This window comes from Rattus rattus, chromosome 6 (genome assembly GCF_011064425.1).
Source record: "Rattus rattus isolate New Zealand chromosome 6, Rrattus_CSIRO_v1, whole genome shotgun sequence".
Classification (NCBI taxonomy): domain Eukaryota; kingdom Metazoa; phylum Chordata; class Mammalia; order Rodentia; family Muridae; genus Rattus; species Rattus rattus.
The window spans coordinates 158,747,770-158,757,809 of record NC_046159.1 but is presented as its reverse complement, the minus strand read 5'-3'; the positions used below and the strand labels follow the sequence as shown (position 1 = coordinate 158,757,809).

The 10,040-nt window shown below is 44.3% G+C and overlaps 1 protein-coding gene across 4 annotated transcripts in view; it reads left to right on the top strand.

Moving 5' to 3' along the window:
* The first annotated feature begins 226 nt into the window (after window positions 1-226).
* The window catches only part of Dnajb6 (DnaJ heat shock protein family (Hsp40) member B6), a 64,926-nt gene continuing 55,112 nt past the window's right edge, over window positions 227-10,040 (top strand). For all 4 annotated transcript variants that reach the window (XM_032907204.1, XM_032907203.1, XM_032907201.1 and 1 more), the window contains exon 1: window positions 227-872. The gene's annotated coding sequence lies outside the window, so the exon portion shown is untranslated. The remainder of the gene's footprint in view (window positions 873-10,040) is intronic.

Genomic DNA, 10,040 nt, shown 5'->3' with positions numbered 1-10,040 from the left:
TTGCACTCAAAAACAAAACAAAAACGAGCAAAGGAAAAAAAAAGAATGCCATGTGGTAAGAAGGTGGTTGAGGGTCTGGAGAGGTGGTTCAGTGGTTAAGAGCACTGGCTGTTCTCCCAGAAGTCTTGAGTTCTATTCCCAGCATCCACATGGCAGCTCACATCACCTGTAATGGGAACCGATGTCCTCTTCTGGTGTGCCTGAAGACAGTGACAGTATACTCATATTCATAAAATAAATTCATCTTTTTTTTAAAAAGGTGGTTGAAATCCAGATTCGGCACTCCATGTAAGTAATGATGGGGCCTCTCACGGTTCAAGTAAGATCAGGGCTAGGGCTGGGGACGGGGCACTGAGGACGATCTAAGTCGGGACCACAGCTCTCAAGGTCCATTGGGAGTGTGAGTCATATTATGCTAGCAGCTCGTTATCTCAGAATCCACAGTCAGAGGCTGTGAGCGTCCTTCCTCCCAGCCTGCTTCCGGGCAAACGCAGGATTGTCTACAGGTCGCCTCAGGCTTTAGAGTCCTCCAGGCTCAGGGCTTGCGAAAGGTGGCGGCTTCCCACTCTGTTCAGTCGCCTATATAAACCCTCTAGAGTTCCACCATGCTCAGCTCCGAGAATCTTCAGGTCTGGGAGACGCGAGCTATCGGATCCGACGACCAAGGAAGCTGCTGTGCACGATAGCTTCAGGGCCGGGCGGAAGTCGACGTCGCCGCGCCGCCACCGCGTGACGCACTTCCTGTTTGTTGTTGGAGAAAAGGAGAGAAAGGAAAGCGCGAGGAGACGCCGCCACCGCCACCAGCGCACTGTGCCAGAGCCGCGAGGAGACCGGCCGCCTGACTTCCCCCCTCGCTGGCCGCCGCGTCCTCGGTGAGGTTCCGTGTATTGGGGCGGAAAGCGGGGTTGACTGCGGCGGGAGGGGAGGGTCTGCGGGTGGGCTAACCCGCTTGGCACCCACCCGGAATACGGGTTCTGGAAACCGGCTCGACAGTGGGGCCGGCGGGTATTGCTGGCTAGGGCCGAACGGGCCCCAGTCCAAGCTGTAGTCTGGTGTCTAGTTCTTGGTCTGGGCTGGTTCTAGGTTGGGTCTGTAGAGAGCGTTTGCGGTTCCTGGTCAGGCCTAGCTCGGGGCTTAGCTGCGGTCCGCTTCCCAGGCTCTCTGGTTGGCAGTGGCGGTTGGGGCCCGGCACGCGCTAGGTCGGCCGCAGAGCTCCAGGAGTCGGCGAGGCTGGTGTCACCGTGTCCTGGTGTCCTCAGTGCATTCTGTAAGCAAGGGGTCAGGTGGCATGCGAAGAGCAGAACTCCCAGGAAGGCACAGTCACTGGCCCAGGCCACCAGGCTGCGAAGGAGGCCGGTGAGAAGGCCAAGGCGGTTTGGTTTCCAGGATGCTCCTGGGACTGTTGGGAAGTTTGCTAGGCGATCTGCCTGGCTTAGTTTACTTTTAAAACTCGTTTGCTGTTGGCCTTGAAGGTCGCTTTGCTGTGGTTTATGTAATAAAGTTTATGTAACTGAAGTTTACATTAAGTCTTAATTTACTTCGGCTGTGTAGACAAGGGAACTCTGCACTGCAAACTGAAAGGTTGTCTTAAATTTTTTTTTTTTTTTTTTGAGACAGAGTGTTTTACAGAATGAGTTTGTCAAGTTTTAAAAGCTTTGTTACCGAAGCTGTTTGTGAACCGTTGATAGGGAATGGCGGGGATGGTACCAGCTAATAAGGTGGGGAATGCCTACAGTGAGGAGTGTGCGCCCACTTTCATTATTATTATTATTATTATTATTATTATTATTATTATTATTATTATCGTTTTTATTAGAATCATAGATTTGTGGTTAGGGTTTGTGCATTCGATCTAGGCCCTAGAATCTCAGGACATTCTGCTTGCTAGGGAAATAAGTGATAGCTACTATAAGGCAACCGTTTTAGTAGAAATATTGGATGTAAAAGCCAGAGGAGGGAACAGCTAAAGAGCAGGCGTCTTGACATTTGATACCTGAAATGAAGTGTATCAGACTTACTGATACCTGAAAGAAAGTTTTTATATCTGTTACCATACTCCTTGTCCTTTGGGACGTCACCACCACAGGTGGAATTGCCCTCCGGTGTGTGATTACTATGTGATCAGTACAGACACTTGCAGTGAACTTCAGGTAGAGCTTTGGGATTAGGAAGAACATGAAATACGGGAAGAAATGCTGCCTTTTGTAGGTATGGGTTAGTTAATTAACTTATTATCTATAAGTACACTGTAGCTGTCTTCACACACACCAGAAGAGGGCATCAGATCTTATTACAGATGGTTGTGAGCCACCATGTGGTTGCTGGGAATTGAACTAAGGACCTCTGGGAGAGCAGTCAGTGTTCTTAACCACTGAGCATCTCTCCAGCTCCAGTCTTCTCTTCTGTTCACTCTTTTGCCCAGGCAGACCTCTTAGATTTCAGGCCCTCTTGTGTCTCTTGGAAGTTGTTCCCCCACCCGAAACCCCTGCCCGAGACAGAAGATGGGGTTTCTTTGTGTAGCCCTGGCTGTCCTGAATTTGCTCTGTATACCAAGCTGGCCTTGAAATCAGATTCCTCTGCCTCTGCCCTCCTAAGTGCACTGAAGGCAGTACTCGCTATGTCCAGCTGAGAAAGTTGGCTTTTAAAATATTTTTATTGTGCTTATGTGTGTGTGTATATGAAATGTGTATATTATAGCCTATGCCTGGGAATCCACCTTTCTGGCCAGTATGCTCTGTTTATATAGCCGTGCACTGCCAGTGCTGAGTTTGTTCTTTTTGATTTTGAGTTTAGGGTCTCAGCGTGTTAACCTGGAACCCAATGATCAGCCTCCCAAGCGCTGAGATCAAAGGTGCACCACCACACCCTGCCCTTTTTTCTTCTACCTCTTGACTACAGGTCTCACTTTTTAGCTGTAGCTTGGTATATAGATCAGGCTGGCCTTGAATTCTGCTTCGACTTCACTAATATTCCCCATGCTTGGCCCAGAGTACATACAATGTTAGGGAGTCAGCTCTCTATTTCAGTAGGTTCCTGGGATGGAATTTAGGTTGTAAGACAAGTGGGACTGAATTGTTTGGCCAGCTGGCCAACTCCATAGCCTGACAAGTTTGCTTTTGTTTTTGTTCAGTGGAAGATGAACAAGTGAACTCAGATCATTAAGCTTTAGAGTGGAATATCTTAAAGAAATCATTGTCTGCCAGGCAATAATGGCCCATACCTTTAATCCTAGTATTCAGAAGGCAGAAGCAAGCTGATCTCTGAGAGCTGGAAGCCAACCTGGTTTACAGTTGGAGTTTAGGACAGCCAGGACTACACAGTGAAACCCTGTCTCAGAAAAACCAAACAAAAAGCCAAACAAATTATTCCTTGAGTCAGAGGTGGACCAGTGTCCTCCTGAGTTGGATGTCACCTAGGTCTGTATAGTGAGATCTTCCTTAAAAACAAAAGTATTGTTGATTTCAGTGTTAGATGTGAGCTAAATAGTATATTGGGTAATGAATTTTCTTGCAAACTGTGAAAACAGAAGTAGGAATTCCTCAGAATAGTGGCTCTACTGTCAGAGTTAAGTGACAATACCATTTCCCTATGTAAACCTGTATTGTACCCATAGCAGCTGCTAACATTTCCACCCAGCAAACTTTTGTTTTTGTTTTTCAAGACTTGGTTTCTTGTGTGCCCCTGGCTGTCCTGGAATTCACTCTGTAGAGCAGGCTGACTTCAAACTCAGAATCAGTTTGTCACTGCCTCTGCCTCTGCCTCTGCCTCTGCCTCTGCCTCCCTGTGCTGGGGTTAAATAAAGGTGTGCACCACCAGCACCAGCCACATACTTAGAATTTTAAAGAAGGCACTTGTTACACTGTTCACTACTGGTGTGATAGCATGTGCCTTTTACAGTATTTAATGCTTAAGGATGCTCCTATACTTTTAGACCATATCTGATGCCTTCCTAAAGAGCAAGCAAATAGAACAGAATAGGCCTTTCTACTTGGTTCAGCTTTGTAGGATTCTTAAAAACTGATTTTTTTACTTTGAAAGTGATCCTATGTTGTCTTAAATTTATCCAGGACCCCATCTGGTGGTGAAGGGCCTATAGTTACAGACTTTGAGTTTGTAGGAGGAATTAGATGGCAAATTAATGTTATGTTTCTTTTTTCATGTATAGAATTTAAGAGAGTTTAACCTTGGGAATAGAAACAAGGCTCAGTGAGCTGTGTAGTATTGTGTGGGTCCTTGATACCAGTAATTCAAGAGGGCGAGGTAGAATTTTGGGTAGAGGCAGTCTTGGCCTATGAGATCCTACTTCTACCAATAAACCAGAGGTTAACGAGAAGAAAAGAGCAGATGAGAAGAACATGACAGAAATATTAATGTTGTAATTGGACTGGTGTGGTGGTTAAAAACCTAAAGCATAGGAAGTACTGAGGACTAGAGAGAGCTTGATTCCTGGGACCCACATAAGGGTGGCAGGAGGGCATGGACTCTTTAAAGTCGTCTTGTCCACAGGCGTGCCCTTCCCCTAGTGAGCGTGATAGGGGGAAATGGACCATTTTCTCCTGAGGTCTCTGTAGCCCTGGCTGCCCTGGTTGAACTGCCTGGCCTGGACTCACAAATATCCTCCAGTCTCTGCCTCCCAAGAGCTGGGATTAAAGGAGTGCACCACCATGTCTGGTCTAGGAATTTTGTCTTTTTTAGATAGTGAGGAATTTCATTTTTATTACATACTGCTATGGATAAAAGTGTTTTGTCAAACTCCATAATTTTGGATGGCCAAGGAAGAGCACATGACCATGTTACTCTCCTACCTGAGAATGCAAAATGCTAAAAATACTTTTTATCTCCTAGGGTTACAGTGTTTGTGTAAAGAGGTTTCAGTTTCATGTACTTCAGTTGGCTATAGGGTGGTTTTCTCTTAAAAGGACTATCTAATCCAAGTCAGAGACCTTTCAGGCATTCTCAATAAATAAAGACCATAGCTTCTAGCTTCTAACAGTGCTGAACTGTGATGTATTAAAACTACTAGGGTACTTTAGGAATGATGAGCCTTCAGAAAGGTTTCTTTATGCAACACATGATTTTTGCCCCCTGTAAAATTTTGTATTTTTGGGGGAAAGGGGATAAGTTGCATGTGTGTTGTGTGTGTGTGTTGTGTGTGTGTGTGTGTGTGTGTGTGTGTATTTGTGTTTGCGTGTTTGCGTGCGAGCATGCGCATGTGCTTGTGAAGGCCAGGCAATTGGGTGTCCCGGTTTCTTACACACACACACACACACACACACACACACACACACACCCTCCCCCTCCTTAATGGAAGTCTCCCCACTGAATTCAGGGGCTCACCACATGGCTACACTGGCTGTGTGTTGTGCCACACAGAACAGCCTTGCTGTTCTGTCTAAGTGTGGGTGGTGGGCATCTGAATCAGTTCTAAACTGTTACCACATCCTCCTCACAACCCCAGGATTTTCTCAGTGGTGAGTTTTGAGACAAGGTGTCACTAAATGGTTCAGACTGGTCTCAGTACTTGTTCCTAGCAGGGCTGTGTGTGATTGTGCATGCCTTTAAGTGGGAGGCAGAGGCAGGCAGGTGAGGCGAGTCTGGAGTTCAGAGGCCCATCTGATCTACACAGAGAAACCTGTTTCAAAACAACAAACTAAACTAAAACAAAATTTGTCCCTAATCCTAGCTAAAATTCTCTTACCCTCAAAGGATATTATATATTGTGTATTATGTATCCCCACTTAGATTTGACAGATGTTTCACCTATGCAGGTCAGAGGACAATTTGTAGGAATTTGGACCCTGGGGATTGAACTCAGGCTTGGTGGCAAGTGCCTTAACTTGCTGAGGTCTCAGTATATTTATTATATTCTGGGAATTACATGAGATGAAGAAGATGAGGAAGAGGAGGAGAGGGACGAGGAGGAAGAGGAGGAGAGGGACGAGGAGGAAAAGGAGGAGGAGGAGGAAGAAGAGGAAGAACAACTACTACTACTCAGGAAATGATGTCTCTGGATTTATAATTTATTTCCTTCCAAATAATTTGTTACTGCTTTGATAGTTAAAGGTTTTTTTTTTTTTTTTCCTTCGGAGCTGGGGACCGAACCCAGGGCCTTGCGCTTGCTAGGCAAGTGCTCTACCACTGAGCTAAATCCCCAACCCCTGTATCTTTTTTTTTTTTTAAGATTTATTTATTTTATATATGTGAGTACACTGTAGCTGTTTTCAGGTACACCAGAAAGGGGCATCAGATCTCACTACAAATGGTTGTAAGCCACCATGTGGTTGCTGGGAATTGAACTCAGGACCTCTGGAAAAACAGTTCTTAACTGCTGAGCTATCTCTCCAGCCTGACTTTGTTAATGTTTACATGGCTTGGAATTCTACTCCTGCCTCTGCCCCCTAGCTAGGTTTTTATAGGTCAGTCTCACCTGTGTTGGTCCTCTTCACATTTGCTTCCTGCTTCCACTTTGTCAAGAAAAGAGTACTACATTTATTTAGTTTGATGCCTTCATATAAATTGAACTCCCACATGGAATTTTTTAATCTTTTTCCAAGACAGGGTCTCACTCCGTAGTGCTAGTTGACCTGTAATTGAATATGATTATGACTAATTTTGAACTTACATCTGCCTGCCTTTGCCTCCCAAGTTTCTAGATTAAAAGTGTTTGCCCCCATGCCCAGTAAAACTTAACTAAAACTTGTTTTTGTTTTTGGAGACAGGGTAGCCTTGGTTGCCTGGAATTTTCTATGTAGGCCATGCTAGCCTTGGACTCAACAAATATCCTTTTACTCCCCTGTTTTTATAATGCTGGGATTAAAGGTGTTTACCACTACACCTGGCCTTAATTTAAGAGAAAAGATAGATTTAGTCTTAGTGGATGTGGCCTTGGATTGTATTACTCTTCAGTACTGACCCTCTTTTGTGGAAAGAAAAAGAGCTATTTTTGTTGGTGACCTGGCAAGATTCTTGCAAAAGATTGTTGCCCAGTCTTTCATGGACAGAGAAATGTGTGTGCATCAGGAAAAGTCGTGTATTTGGCAACAATGAGGCCCAGGAGTATGGTTGTAGAGTTCAAAGCACAACACATGGGAGGGATGCAGTAACAACAGGTCCGCTCTGGTAAGTTTCTGGGCCTTAAGGAGAAAAGTCCGAAGGACAGAGTTGGAGTTCAATCTTGGGGACTGAATCTGTTTTATATGAAAATCAGTCCTGGAGCCAGAGTCAGTTTAGAACCGATTAAAAAGATTTGCACACATGCTGTTTATTTCCTCTTTCATTCCAGCCTGCACTCCACTCAGCTTTTCCTCTCTCAGGATGGGCAGTCTATCAAGGGGGCTTTAACAGGCTTCCCATCCAGCAGCTGGTACTGCTCTTGCAGCCTATCTGAGTTCTGATCCCGGCACTCTTCTCAGGCAGCTCCCAAGTGTCTGTTAACTTGAGCTACTAGGAGGTGCAACTTATGGTCTCCTTTCACACCTGTATTCACACATAAATTCAAAATGAAACAATTTGTATAATTTGTTTTACTTGGAATCCTACTATCTTTAAAATTAAAACTGCTTGCCACTGGAGTACCAGTTGAAGATCAGCTTGGTCTACAGAGTGAGTTCCAGGACAGCCAGGGCTACACAGAGAAACGCTGTGTGTGGGGGGTGAGGAGTGGAGGCAGGAAAGAAAAAAAAAAAAGAAAAAAAGCTGTGCTTGTTAGTGTGTGAATTGTGGCACAGCATGCGTGTTAGTGTTCAGAGGACAACTTGTGTGTGTGAGTGGGGTGTGTGTGTGGAGAGGTCAAAGGCAAGTAGGTCATCTTGCTTTTTCGGGTGTGTGTGTGGTACTTTTACATGGTTTGTGGTCTTGCTGGCCCCAAGAATGTTATAAATCAACCAGGAGTGGTTTAGCGTTCCTTGTATTTTCAGGAGATATTCAAAAGTTGGTTTCTTTTTTTGAGTTAGCAACTTATGTAAAGTTTGAACACCTTAGATTTAGTGTCCGTTTTTGTTCTCTCTCCTTATCCCTCCATACCCATACTAGTTTGTTAGGGTTATGTGGGGATTTCTGTTTGGAACTGTCTTGTAGCCCAGGTTGTTCTTGAGCTCCTGATCCTGGCAGTAATCTTCTCTGTTTGGATATTTTGCCTTCATGTGAATATGTGCACTATGTGCTTGACAGGTGTCCAAGGAAACCAGAAGAGGGTGTTGAGTCCTATTGGAATTGGAATTGCAGACAGTTGCGAGCTGCCCTGTAGGTGCTCTGAACCACCCTGGTCCTATAGAAGTGTAGCTGTGCTCTTAACTACTGATATTCCCCACCCCCACCCCCCAAGGCAAAATCTCACTATGTCTGGTCTGGAACTATGCTTGGCTTCGGTGTGTGTGTGTGTGTGTGTGTGTGTGTGTGTGTGTGTGTGTGTATGTGTGTGTGTGTGTGTGTTTGGACATTCTCATTAGAAGTGGGAGATTATAATGACTAGCCATAGGGAAAGGTTTCACACTGCTACTGCTAGTTGAATTATATAAGACAGATGCTTCTGGCAGCAGTTTGATCTTGGATAAACTAAAAAAGCTTCAGACTAAGTATAACTAATACATTGGAGCTGGGTAGCTGAGGCCTGTAATATAATCCACTCAGGAGTCTGAGGCAGGAGGACTGCCAGATACAAGGTCAACCTGAATAATTTAGGGAGACCATGCTTCAAAGAGGCCTGGGTCAGCTAGGACTGTATCTTATTGAGTGCTGCCTGGCATACTTGGTAGCCAAGTAAAATGACTACCACCACTAAATGAGAGAATTGAAGGAACTTTTTTTTCTTCTTTGTAGCCCTGGATGTCCTGGAACTCAGGCTCTAGACCTGGCTGGCCTAGAACTTGAGATCCACATACCTCTGTCTCCTGCATGCTGAGATTAAAGTAGTTTGCCTTCATGCACAGCTGAACTTTGGTATTGGTAAATACCTAGTGCACTGGGTATGGGCTTCTGGTGGGTGTTCTGGGTTCAAATAGAGTAAAGCATGTTTCCTGTTAATGTCGAGTGTATATTTGGATAGTGGATAACATTTTAGTATTTTACTTATTTGGTGTAGCTAGTCTAAATTAATCCTAAGTGGATAAGCAATTTGTGTTCACATTGTATATAATAGTCTATAGTATTAGTAGTTGTCTTTAATATGAATTGTGAGTATCTGTAGGGTTAATTATGAGTACTTGTTTGAAGTGCATCTTGGCAGACACTATCATCAATGTATTATCTTGTAGAATTGGACCAACCAGGTAGGTCCTTGAGCTTTCATTTCCACTCCAGTGACCATCTTTTCTCTGTAATTGATCTTCCATCCTCATTTCTGTTTGTTTACACGTGCTGGTTATTTATCTTTGTAGTTCATTGTTGGCCTCATCTTTCCCTTTTTTTTAATCTTCGTTCAGGTTTGATTACTTGTAATCATCTCAGTAGAAGCACTGTCAACTGGGTCTCCTTCCCTCCATACTAAGGGGTGCCTTTCTCATGTTGGCATTCCTGTATTAAGGAGTGAAAATGGGAAAGTCAAAGTTTGGTTTTTAGTGATAGCAGGAAAGGCCACAGTTAGATGAAAAATGGACAAAGGTTATATAGGTAATCACTTTATAATAATCAAAGCTGTAGGTCCTCCTGCCCCCAGATACAAGCTTGCAATATATATCATGTGCAAACATGTCTTCTTGTCTAGACTTGTGCATTGTGCTTTACTACTGAACCATATCCACTGTAGATGGTACTAATACAAAAAAATGCTAAAATAAGGGCAGAAAAGAAAATCCAGCCTTTATTATTTTTGAGGTAGTCTAAAGTAGCATAGGTGGGTCTGGAGTTGGCTGAGACAGGCTCTTGTTTTCTGAGACAGGGTCACATGTGTTTCCTGTTGCCTTCAAATTGGGGTCAGACTAGTGGCCTAAATTCCTGATCCTTCTACGACACCCAGCTTGAGGTTAGTTGAGATAGTTCCTAAACTTTATTTGGTGATCTGTAGCTTATTTTATAGCTCCTTCCCTCTGGTACCTGACCCTAGT